Below are 13,778 nucleotides of genomic sequence, written 5' to 3' on the forward strand. Positions count from 1 at the left end.
CATGGTTTAGTCTACAATTTTAAAATAAAAAAGGCAGATGATATTCATTAATACAAGTTAACTCTCTAGGCGAAGAATATAACATGCCACAATTTCTGTAATTGTGTAAAACTTTCATCTTTTAACATTCAGCATTAAATGTACTTTTTTCAGTGCTTGGAAACTGAATGGCTGATTGTGCGGGGGTGTACAGACCCTATACAGGGCTTGAAGGAGTTTAAAGGGCAGTACTGGGCCCAGGTAGCCCCACCTCTCCAGATTTGCACAGCATGCTCCAACTGGAGAAATGGAGCAACTCAGCTCAGAAGGAGGGAGGCTGGGGAGAAGGACAGACTTGCCCTGAAAGCTCCTGACAAGGATGCTGGAGAAGGCTTCCCGAGGGAAGAAGACTGTATGTTAAACCTAGTTGGGGCTGACATTTTAAAATTTGACACATCCAGGGTCAATGAATTGCTAGACTGGGATATGTACTGGGATGCTAAGTACATATCCATCCTCAACTTTACAAAGGGATATTGGCAAATACCCTTGACACCTGAAGCTAAAGAATAAAATCCCTTCTCTAGGCCATGGGGAGGCTATCACAGTTTAAAACCATGACCTGAATCATGGGGCTGCTGCCACTTTTCAACAGCTGATGGACACAGTCCTATGTGGCTGCCTACATCAATGATATTGTCATCTACAGCAAGAGCTGGGTCAAACACAGGAAGCACATTGCTGCAGTTTTAAGGGCTTTCAAAGAGGCAGGTTTGATGGCCAACCCAACCAAGTGTCGACTGGCCTCCCAAGAAGTCAAATACCTAGGGTATACTGTGGGGAGGAGGCAGCTACAACCCTTGGTGGACAAAGTCTAAACCCTAGCAGGCTGCCCTATCCCTTCCACAAAGAATCAAGTCTGGTGGTTTTTGGGATTAGCAGGGAACTATCGACTGTTTATCCCAAACGTTGCCATCATCACTGCCTCTTAGACAGACCTGGTAACAGAAACTGCATCCAAAAGGGTCTGATGGACCAAAAAGCTGTGATGAGGCATTCAGAGCATTACAAGACCAGTTGACCCAGGAAGCAGTATTATTCTATCCAGACTTCTCAAAGCCCTTCATCCTCCAAACAGATGTGTCTGATGCCAGACTTGGAACAGTTTTGTTGCAGGAATTTGGATGAGAAGAACACCCAGTTCTCTGTCTCAGCAGGAAGTTGTTCCCACAAGAGATAACATACTTGGTCATCAAGAAGCAGGCCCTTCAAGTAGTGAAATGGGCCATTGGTACCCTACATTATTACTTGTGAGGGCAGTCTTTCCACCTAGTAACTGACCATGCACCACTTCATTGGCTGAACTCAATGAAGGACCAAAACCCACACATTATGCAATGGTACCTCTCGCTGTAGCCAAATAACTTTCAAGTGGTGCATCGGGTGGGCACAGAAAATAAAAATGCAGACTTCTTTTCACAGGATGGTGGGGAAACTAATTGGGCCCATGCAACTGAGGGGGAGAACATGTGATGGAGTGTACAGACCCCACACTGGGCTGGAAGCCATTAAAGGACAATATTAGGCCCAGGTAGTCCCATTTCTGAAGACTTGCAGAGCATGGTCCAACTGGAGGAAGGGTTGAAAAAGGAGCAATCCAACTCAGAAGGAGAAAGACTGGGGAGAAGGACAGACCTGTCCAGAAGGCTCCTGACAAGGGTGCCAGAGAAGCCTTCCCCAGGGAAGAAGACTGTGTGTTGAACCTGATTGTGGCTGATGGTTTTGGTTGCCTTTTCTCTTTCTTTTTGCCTCACATTGGACTGGAGGAGAAAGGCAGATGAAAAGAGGTTACTGAGAGAGGGTAACTTGGAAGGCACCTTCAGAGGCTAGACACAATTGACTCTTCTAGAGCCCAGGGTCAGAACCCAGTGGAGTGGGTGGGCCCAAGCTCCCCTGCCAACAGCACCTATTACAAGAGGGACATAGACCTCTTGTTCACCTCAATGCACCTCTGGTTAAGAGGACTGGACTGCAAACACTACCCACAGGAAGTGTGGCACTGAGGATAATAACCACTAGGCCACCTGAACCATCAAGGACCCTATTATACTGATTTACATGCTCTGATATTAATCATCCAGTTTATTTAATTTAATAATTCATAGTGCACACATCTCTCATCTCATCACATATAAAATCAAACATAAATTTTTAAACTAGAAAAGTCTAAATAAGGAAAGAAAAAGGAATATCTTAAGAGCCTGATCCTGCATCCCCGTGACATCTGTGAAGTTTGGGGCACTTAAATTATGAAGGAAATGGCTCTTTGATTAGGCAAAAACTTGGTTGAAAAGTAGAACCTTATGCAGTAGCCTGAAGGCCATCACAGACCATTGTATGGAACAAGTTCCATAGACTGTTACCCTTTAAAAATAATGCCTTGACCTCAGTCTAAGGAGAAACTGTTTGCCATTAATTTTAATAGGAAGCAAGCATTTCAATGTCTTGCAGTTTTCATTTTGTCAGGAATATCTGGTCATTTCCCTTCAGATAGCTAGTATTATGATAAAAGAACAGAATATATTACAGAATGTAATAGTTATAGCATTTAGTTCAATTATTTGTAAGTTAAAGGAATATGGGCAGCCTTGAAATTATTTGTGAAAGTTTAACAGTTATGAGAAACAAATTTATAGAAGTACTTTATTTGGAAAAGCATATTTTTAATAAAAGCCAAAAGTAACTCAAGGTGTCCATTAGAAGTACTAAAGTTAATTGTTTTCTGCATGACCATTCAATATATAATCAGTCAAAAAGCATTTGTACTCATTTCTCAGAAATGGCTCATTTAAAACCATCTTGTGAAGTTTGGTGTTCTTCCAAAGACACAATAAAGCTGAAGTGCTTTAATATACAAAAATATGTTTACTGCAATAAAGCAATATACAAATATGTCCTACATGTAATGGCTGACTCACTGACCACAATGGAAATAACAGAGGTAAAGGGCTTGGGCTAGCTTGTATTTTGACAAGTACACCTGTCTTTTCAAGTCATGCTGTAATTTACAGCAGATTCAGCTCTCTAAATAGAAACAAAAAAGACCACAGAGGTCTGAGAGTCATTCTCAGGTATTATCCCCAGTTTTTTTCAACTCAGAATGATCCAGAATAAACATACAAAGTAGAATCCACTACCCATGCTTTGGAGTCACCCAGACAGGTATGCATCTCCCCTTAGCCCCTCCTGTCAACCTTCTTCCTTTTGAGGAGAACCATTCATATTAGGGGAATAAGTTCCATCTACTTGTGGTCAGTGAATCCTGAACCATCTACTTCTGTCCTCCTTCGACCCATAGTCCGAGCAGAGGGAGGAAAGAAGTTGTGCTCTAGTTAACCTGGGCTGTCTGTGTCATTACACCTCTATTCAGGGCATTGCTAGGGGCCTGTTCCCAACAGAAAGTCATCCCTCTACCCACCCGGGGAAATAAGTCAACATTAGCAAACTGCAACAGGATGATAAGAGAACATAGAAGGGATAACCCTGCATAGCCAGGCACCACCAATAAATGATCCTGGAACTGAAGTCATTCATGGCCTGAAGCCAGCACAGAGATCAGTTATCAAAGGAATGGATTCCCAAGCAAATCATATTGCAGTGCAACCACCACTCACTCAGCTGAGACATGCCCCATCTATGTTAGAATCTTAGGTTTCACTGTGTGAAGGTTTGAAGCCTAAATAAAGTATGGGGTATTGCTCATACTCAGTGTTCTAGAATAACATTGTTGGAGCTTGCATGTCCTTGAGTTCTATAAAATATTTAATAATACTATAATTTTATTTTAAACATTTGAAGGAAAAATAAATATAATATGCACTTTGCATCTTAGCGCTGCAGTCATCCAAATTGACTGCTTCCTCATTTCGGCCTGCAGTAGAATATAAATAGTGGTATATGAAATAGACAGGTAATACACAATAGGGTTATACTAAGATAATAAAATCATGAAAGCAGGATTTGTCTAAGTTGTCATTAGACCTGGCTTGAGTTAGGGATTGCCGTCCAGGATATAGGGGTTATCTCCTGGACATTTCAAAATGTGCAATAGGATCTTTAGTTTCCACCTAGACATCCACTGGAGAGAAGAAGATCTCATCTGAGGAAGGTGTGACTCTGAAGTACAGCACTCCTTATAACACTGCACTACAGTCTCAGCATTACATACAAGAACAAATCCTTTTATAGGACTTGGATGTATGACCTTCTTGTCCAGAGAAGAGAGTGCAATTTAGTGAGTCAAGGTGATAATATTTGTTATGTCTGAGTCATTCATTTTTGGTGCCAGTTGCTCGTAACATGCAAATCCTGTGTTTGCCAAGGGTTTCAATAATAGTTGAAAATGTAAAATGGTATGGAAGATCTGCAGTACTATAGAATTATAGTTGTCAGCTATATGCCTGTCTACGTTATTGGTAAAGGATCTTTAGTGCAAAGGAAATGATTTTGGTTTTCTATAATGTAAGAATCGAAAATTTTTATTTCATTGGAACTTTGCAGTGTAATTAAAGTTGTGCATCATTCCACATAGTATGTTTTAATTATTGCAATTGATTAGATATTACAAGTCATTAGGCAAAGCCTGGCAGGGGAACAATAGTAACAGCAGTAGTAACTGTCTACACAAGAAAGAGTTTGTCAGTATAGCTATACCCTCCCAGTGGAGATATAGCTTATACCTGCAGGAGTTCTTTTGCTGGTATACCTTATACCAGTAGCCTGAACAAAATATGCTACATTAGCAAAAAGGTATTGTTTGCCGGCATAACTGCAACTACACAAGGGATTCTGCTGGCATAGCTATGTTGGGTAGGAGCGTGGTATTTTTATACCCCCTACCCAACATAGCTATGAGGCAAAACTTTTAAGTGTAGACCAGGCCTGAGGGAGAAGTGAGAGGGGAAATAGCAGAGTCGATAGCTAAGCTCACATGTCACCTCCACCAAACTCCTTTGCCTCATTCTGGCTACATCTTCATTGATGGCGGCAAATTCGATGCCATCAGACTGATTTTTCTGGTTCAACTGAGCGGTCAGTGAAGACCTGCTCAATCGATCCAGAAATCGACGTATTAAGACCACCTTCTCAAGTGGCATAGCGCTGCTTCGATGGGAATGCGATTCCCATCGGCGCAGTGCAGTGAAGACAGCGTGCAGAAGAGAAGCAGAGAAGTCTATGGGAGTTACACAAGTTTTTTGCATAGCTTGCATAACTCCGGTCGACTGCCGCCGAATCTTGGAGATAAGTGTAGACAAGCCCTCTGTTTAGCGTTGGAGTGGCTGCACAGAATTTAGGATTACTGAGGGAAACATCTGAAATATGGCCGGGCCATGTTCCCAAATGCCTAGCCTGTATTTTGTGATTAATTAGGAGATCAAGTAACTAACCTACAGGATAAGATACCATGTTTTGCATTAAATGAGTAGATGCCATAAAAAAAAAACCAGAGAAACCTGTGACTAGAGAGACACATTTACCATACATTTTTTCCCTTTAAAAGGCTTATTCATTTAACATACCCACTCACGTTACAGGCACATATATATGTTTTCACACACAAACCTCATTATCCTTGAAATTTGCTTTTGTTCTTTCTTACTCCACATTTCACTCTTGGAAAATCTACTCTTCATCTGTGTAGTTTCGAACAGCAGCACAAAAGACATTTGAAATAGCATGGCAGTTTAATTATAATTCAATACGAGGAATAGTTTACTTATATTTTTCCTTCTGGATTAAAAATGAAAATCCATATCATATATAAATAAAGTATTAATGGTAACTTATACTATTTAGCTACAGCTCAAAAATAAAACCTCATTCAGTGTTTTAAATATTTCCTGCTAGCCTAATGTTTCAGAAGTAATGTGTGCATAGAAACCTTTTCTCTGTGGATTAAATATTTAAGCCCTGATTCCTGCTTCTATTGAAGTGAATAGCAAAACCACTGATGTCAAAAGTGCAGTATGAGACCCTCAGTGGGCTTCTGTAGATACTGAAGCTTCAGTATGTCTCATGGTAAGAATTAGCAGCAATCTTTAGGAAATTTGGTAGATTTCCAATATTAAATTGCCATTAAAAACTGGCTTGTTCCTAAGCATCTAATTTACTCAAACTCATTGGCCAATATTACAATGACATAGTAAAACTTTGGGTTTTTTATTATACAAAAATCTGAAGATCATTATATAGAAGGGGCACAGAGAGAAAGGAAGAATATAAAGGTGTAATGCAATAGGCATTCTTGCATTCCTCTCACCTATGCAACAACCCTCTTTATAAAATTACTTCTGAGGTCACTCTCATTAAAACCAAATTATTGCATAAAGTGGTGGAAAGGACATAGTAGGTCCAAACTGAAATGAAGCCATTGTGCCAAGAGAAAATTCAGAGCTGAGCTAAATCAGTCAGTATCGGAAACCATCTTATATTAGTTTAAATTTGCAATTAGGTAAAACTATATTAGCTGTATTATCCCCTTTGATTTGAGTTCCCGTTATACATTTTTTTGTCCGCATCACAAATACAACTATCGCATTTGGCACAGAGGCAAAGGACCGAATGGGCACAGAAACCAAAACTGCCCTTTTTATCCTCTGAGACAAAGTCAGTGCACATTGATGGGGGCGGGTTGGCAAGCCTGCACTGTCACTGCCCTCCCTGTACTCTTCTGTGGACAGAGTTTCAGTTGCTAGTGCTGTCAGCTTGGCTTTCACAAGCATTAAAGCTATATACAATTATATTTGTACCAAGAATAATAATTCACAGCCTACAGTGTTTGCCTGCAGCTAATGTGAATGCAGGTACAAGTGTGGACCTACCGGCTTCTAAATGTTTTCTTCAGGAAAAGAAGAAAAGCAAACAGCAGTAGCCCATATGCTTTTGAAGCTATATTAATAACTTGTATATTATGAGCAAATGTTTTCTGAAGGTGTATTAGGATGCAGGGAATCTCTCTCTCTCATCTCCCTAAGGGCATCTGTCCAAGAGTAGGGAAGATATATGCACCTCAGGCTTGATCCAAAGTCCACTGAAATCAATGGAAATGTCAACAGACTTTGGATCAAACCATTAGGACCCCACTGAATACTGGGTGGAATGCCCAGATATCCTCAATGGGGGCATGATCAGCTGGTTTATATACATGGCTCAGTCCCTGGCACAGCATGTATGGATGCTGCTGTTGTCATCTGAAAGGAGCATTACAGACTGTGTTCTCTCTTAACCCTATGAATCATCCTGTGGGATGGTTCAGGGATACTCCCCCACACCAGTGTGCCACACAATAGAGCAGAATTTGACCCTATATGTGGTGTAAAGAAGTTGGAGGCTGAATTGGTGAGAGGTAGATAACAGGCACTGAGGTGAGTGGGGAGGCGTGGCCACACTATTCACTGGTGCCTCCAGTGGCCAGTGCAGGGGCTACCTGCCAGAGGTGAACATGTGTGAGAGACCTGGGAGATAACTGCGGGAGCATATTAGCCAGGAGAAAGAAGGGAAGATCTTTTGTTTTCACAGAGTTAAGTGCCTTTCAAGTGTGCCCTCATTTCTCCTGAAAGGTGGAGGGTGAGAGGATCCGGAGATGGGTTGAATCTTAGGGGTTAGGCTGAAGGGGAATCCAACCCTGAATATTGGTTACTGGGCATGAGGCCATGTAACACAGCGTTGGACCTACATAAATACCTGGTCTTTTTTTCTTTCTTTTTTTAACATTGGGGATGGTTAACCCCTTCATTAAAGTAAAGAGTGAATGCAGGTGCAGTCTTCTACCTTACAATCCATCTGTGCGTCTGCTTCATTCTCTTGCATGCCTTTATCAACATACATAATGTGTTAAACAGACAAAAAGTTACCTGTTGAAGTCTTAGTATTGCAGTTAATACTTGAAGAATCTTTTATAATGATACCTCATGCTATTAGGATTAAAATAACTATCAAATCAGCTATGGCAGAGGTCTTCAATCTGTGGGGTGTGCCCCCTAGGGAGGAACATTCAGGGGGGTGCAGGCAGGACCGGGCTTGCCCCCACAGGGAGCGGGGAGGGAGCGCTACCTAGCCCTGCTTTGCCCTGAGCTCTGCTCTGGGCCCGTCCGTGGCCTCGGCCCCCTACCCTCAGAATCCCACTCCTGGCCATGGCGCCCGGCCTCAGCCCCACCTCCCTGGTGGTCTCACAGTGCTTGGTCTTGTCCCCCCACTTCCCCCATCCTCGGAATTCATCTCCAGTCTCAGTGCACAGCCCCCTCCTCGGCCCACAGCCTCGACGCCTGGCTCTCGGCTGATGAGCCTGTCACAGACTGCGGTTCCCAGGGCCCCCAGAGTCCCCGCGGACAGCCTCCGCCCCCAGGAGACTACAACCCCCTGACCATGGCCCAGCTCCCAGCTACAGTCCCAGCCTGACTGTGACCCCACTCCCTGCCCCTGCTGGGGGGGGGGGAGGGTAAAAGGGGGACCCAGGGGTCAAAAGTTTGAGGACCACTGAGCTATGGCAATTTTGTTGTTGAATAGTGAAAAGCCATCTCAGATGGAGACATAAAATCAATAGCAAACTGACAGGCAGTACTTAAATGGTGAAGAAATGTTAGTTCATTCTAATAACTGAGGAACTGATCCAAAATCCACTGAGGTCAATGGGAATCTTTCCATTGACGTCAGTGGGGTTTGGATCAAGCGCTGAACCTGAATATCACATTACAAAGAGATGTTGTGTTGATACTAGGTCATAAATATAATACAAATTGTTTAATGAATACAATGATTCAATACAATATAGATTAAAAGAAAAAGAAAATATATTTCTAGCTTTACTGGCAATATAAAGGTCAAATATAGTTAAAAATGTAATTTGTCATGTTGGTCCAAAAGATATGTAAAAGCAAAAGAGGTAAGTTTCAAGAGTGGCATGAAAACTAGCAGTTTCCATTTACAAAGTGTTTGCCAATTCAAGGGTCTTTTTGTTTGTCATCATTTAGATTCCATCACTTTCACTTTGGGGTTCAAACAAACACCAAAGACTCTTAGAAAAAACAGCTGATGTTGCTGAGTTTTGTCTGATGTTGAATGAAACAATAAAATTCTCCCTGAAATCTTTGGGGAAAAAGTGTGGATTCTCCAAAATTTTTGCCCACATTCACTCAAAATGTCCACAAACCTTGGCAAGCTTTTTGAGGATCATAGGCTGAGTTTTACTGGTGTTTGGGGTTCATGATGAAAGTTTTTCACAGTTCCACTAATTTGCAAGGCTGGGCAAAGCTTAGTATTATCATTGCCAACAATGTGCTTGACTCTTTGGAACTTCCACCTAGATGGTGCTGAATTACCATTCCACACCATTGGCACTATTCTGAATACCTTGCACACCCCAAAAGCCCACTGGCCTTAATAGGAATTTTAGATGAGCAAGGAGTGCTGGCTATCCCATGATGACAATTACGTATCTAGAAAAACAATTAGATTGAATCAGACTATAATAGAAACTTTAAATAGCAGGAGCAACATTCTGTGGAGCTGTCTATAAAGGTGGTGCTGAATAACTTTCCCAGGCACATTAGCACATAACCATGGCATATTAACAGATATAACACTGAAATTGCACAGTTCCATCTCCATTCATTGTATAAACATGGGTTTATGCTATCATGTTCTTATATAAGCGAAGATCTGAAAATATACTAGCAGTTTATAAGGGTTATATTGGTATGAGATTCATTTCTGAAACAGAATGCCACTGAATTAGGCTGGAAAATGTCTTCAGAGGTGAGACGTTTCTATTTACTGATTGCTGTTAAATAGATTGTTAGAAATGACAAGGAAAACAAGGCAGAGCCAAACAAGTAGCAGCAATGAAAAATCAGATAAGAACTATCAGTTAGCTGTAATTAATTGTAATATGGTTTGTTGACTAGATAGTTTGGGAATCAGCTTATTTGATGTACAGATTTATTTTGACATTACTCATTTTGATACAGGAGCCCTGTAGTTTTTTAGCTTTTACTTGAAGCAGCAAATTGGATGTATTTAAAATATATATATATATATATAATATTGAAATGCTGTCAAAACAGATATTCTGTTACTTCGTTTTCTTCATAGTGAATGTTATTAACATTTGTTGATATTTTTAATGGAGTTTATTTACAGCTGACATCTCCTACGCACTTGAATTTACACTTGACTATAATCTGATTGTTGACATACACGTTTAAGTTAATTGTTAAACCGTTCTCATTTCATCGACTTTGCCTGTTGCTGGCCTAGACTTTCCTGAAGTAACATAATACATGGAGTAAAAGTTTCCAGTTCACAGGACCTGGTTCTCTTGGGGGACTTCAATCATCCTGACATCTGCTGGAAGAGCAGTACTGTTACCTAGCAGCTCTGTGTTCTTGGGGAACCAGGGCGCAAAACCCCAACTCTCTCTCTCTGGCTCACCTGAATTACCCCCCCACCAGCCCATGCTTGAACCAGAAACCAAAGGCTGCTTGAACCAGAAACCAAAGGCATTTCAATATGAAAAGGCAGGGGACACAACTGAAACCCTCCCATCAAGGGTGAGGCAACTCCCCATGCCTCATACAAGAGACACAATTGGAACCCTCCCATCAAAGGTGAGACAACTCCCCAGGACACAATTGGAACCCTCCCATCAAGGGTGAGACAACTCCCCATGCCTCATAAGCATCTCAGTTAGCACATGAATGAAGAACAGAAGCCTCATCTACATCGAAGATGGAACACGCACTGAACTCTGGGATTGCTGAAGCACGGAAGCACTGCATTTTGGGAAATCTCTGCTCTCGATGTAACTGAACTCACACCTGTACACACCCAGCTCCGCAGTTATCAGACCATTCTAGTTATTGGTATGCAAAACACTGAAACCTGGTTGCATTGTGAGCCCTCTCTCAAGAAAGGACGCCCTTCCAGGAATGATCAGCTCCTTTTGTCCAGACATTGTTTATCCATAAACAAACCTGGCATCTACAAATTCCCTATCAAAGCTCAAACCTCTGTTCTGATGCTTGAATCCAAACTCTGCATCAGTTCCACTGTAACCTGTCTTCTCTTCCTGACTGATCGTGTTGGGGGCTCTGCCAGACTCAAAGCCCTCCAGACCCTGAACTGACAAGCCTGTTCCTGGGAACCTCTGAACTGCATGGAGTGGTGAGATCAACCCCCTCCTCCTTCCCCCAACACAACTGATCTCTCTCTCTCTCTTAGTCCACTTTTGTAATCAAACCTGGGATAGCTTTCTCCAATACCCCAATTGTAATTGTGTAGTATTGTAAGTGTTTGATTGTTTTTCTCTCCTTGTATGGTATTACTATTAGTATCATAAGTTTTATATACCTAGCAATAAAATAACTGTTATAATCAAGCTGGTTGCCACTTTCTCTCTCTCTCTCTCCAAACTTTATGTTCTTCCTTTGTGTCCTTGGTCCCTATCTTGCTCTGTAGCAACGCTTCTCTTACCTAAGCCAAAGATCCCTGGAGTGCCCAAAAATCCTATGGGGTTTGCTCATCAAGGGGGTTATTGCTAGAACAATTGTGGTGTAAAGGGGTATATGAAGGGGACAGCCAGGAAGTGCTACTCTGCCTAGCCTATGGGATCCAGGGGCAAATGAGGGTGCAGCTCAAGTGCTGTTTGACCCAGCCTGATCGATTCCAAGGGGCAATTAAGGGGAGTAGCCAAAAAGGTGCTGTTCTATTCTGCTCTATTCTGGTGTGTTGCACAGGGGCATATAAGGGTAGCCACTGAGAGTGTGGTGTCACCCAGCCTGCTGAGTTCAGGGACATATAAGGGGTCAGCTGAGAGTGCTGATAGCCCGGTCTGCTCAGACACACTAAGTTGAGCTGAACTGTGTATGTGTGTGTGTGCGTATCTGTGGGGGGTTGTGCTGGAGGAACCCAGCCCTGAAAACCTTAGGTCCTGCAGGATACCTCCATTGGGAGAGGGCTTGTAGCCCTATGAACACACAAGTAACACAAGCAGTACATTAGTAGAATCACACCCCTAGAATCACACCCCTCTTCCAGGAAGGTAACCCTAATAAATGAGCATACCCCAAGGAGAAGGGCAAATCTGGTAACAGTACAGCAGAGCACAGACAATCCAGGAAGTTTTTGGAGAGTGTTGCGGACAACTTCCTGGTGCAAGTGCTGGAGCAACCAACTAGGGGCCGTGCTCCTCTTGACCTGCTGATCACAAACAGGGAAGATTTGGTAGGGGAAGTAGAAGTGGGTGGCAACCTAGGCAGCAGTGACCATGTGGTGGTCAAGTTCAAGATCCTGACAAAAGGAAGAAAGGAGAACAGCAGGATATGGACCATGGACTTCAGAAAAGCAGACTTTGACTCCCTTAGGGAGCTGATGGGCAGGATCCCCTGGGACGCTAATATGAGGGGGAAAGGAATCCAAGAGATCTGGCTGTATTTTAAGGAAACCTTATTGAGGACGTAGGAACAAACCATCCTGATGTGCAGAAAAAATAGCAAATATGGTAGGCGTCCAGCTTGGCTTAACAAAGAAGTCTTTGGTGAGCTTAAACACAAAAAAGAAGCTTGCAAGAAATGGAAGCTTGGTCAGATGATTAGGGAGGATTATAAAAATACTGCTCGAACATGCAGGAATGAAATCAGGAAGGCCAAAGCACAATTGGAGTTGCAGCTAGCAAGGGATGTGAAAGGGAACAAGAAGGTTTCTACAGGTATGTTACCAACAAGAGGAAGATTAGGGAAAGTGTGGGCCCCTTACAGAGTGGGGGAGGCAACCTAGTGACAGAGGATGTGGAGAAAGCTGAGGTACTCATGCCTTTTTTGCCTCTGTCTCCATAGACAAAGTCAGCTCCCAGACTACTGCACTGGGCAGCACAGAATAGGGAGGACGTGAACATCTCTCAGTGCTGAAGGAACAGGTTCAGGACTATTTAGAAAGATTGGACATACACAAGTCCATGGGACCAGATACAATGCATCCGAGGGTGCTGAGGGAGTTGGTGATGTGATTTCAGAGCCATTCACTATTATCTTTAAAAACTCGTGGCAACTGGGGGAGGTCCCTGATGATTGGAAAAAGGCAAATAAAGTGCCCATCTTCAAGAAAGGGAAGACAGAGGATCCAGGGAACTACAGACTGGTGAGCTTCACCTCAATCCCTGGAAAAATCATGGAGCAGGTCCTCAAGGAATCCATTTTAAGGCACTTGGAAGAGAGGAAGGTGTTCAGGAACAGTCAACATGGATTCACCAAGGGCAAGTCATGCCTGACCACCTGATTGCCTTCTATGAAGAGGAGACTGACTCTGTGGATGTGGGGAAAACGGTGGACATGATATATCTTGACTTTAGCAAAGCTTTTGATACGGTCTCTCACAGTATTCTTATCAGCAAATTAAAGAAGTTTGGTTTGGATGAATGAGCTATAAAATTGATAGAGAACTGGCTAGATCATCGGGCTCAATAGGTAGTGATCAATGGCTCGATGTCTAGCTGGCAGCCAGTCACAAGCGGAATGCTCCAGGGGTCTGTCCTGCGGCTGGTTTTGTTCAACATCTTCATTAATGATCTGGAGGATGGGGTAGATTGCATCCTCAGCAAGCTTGCAGATGACACTAAGCTGGGGGAGTGGTAGATACCCTGGAAGGTAGGGATAGGATACAGAGTGACCTAGATGAATTGGAGGATTGGGCCAAAAGAAATCTGATGGGGTTCAGCAAGGACAAGTGCAGAGTCCTGCACTTAGGAC

The 13,778-nt window shown here is 42.7% G+C and overlaps 1 protein-coding gene across 1 annotated transcript in view; it reads right to left on the reverse strand.

Annotated features, from left to right (window-relative positions):
• Nucleotides 1-13,778, reverse strand: part of KCNB2 (potassium voltage-gated channel subfamily B member 2) — a 240,435-nt gene that overhangs the window by 2,420 nt on the left and 224,237 nt on the right. The window lies entirely within an intron of this gene.

Source organism: Emydura macquarii, unplaced genomic scaffold (genome assembly GCF_026122565.2).
Source record: "Emydura macquarii macquarii isolate MOO-44397 ecotype Brisbane River unplaced genomic scaffold, CSIRO-AGI_Emac_v2 contig_1477, whole genome shotgun sequence".
NCBI classification, from domain to species: Eukaryota; Metazoa; Chordata; order Testudines; family Chelidae; genus Emydura; species Emydura macquarii.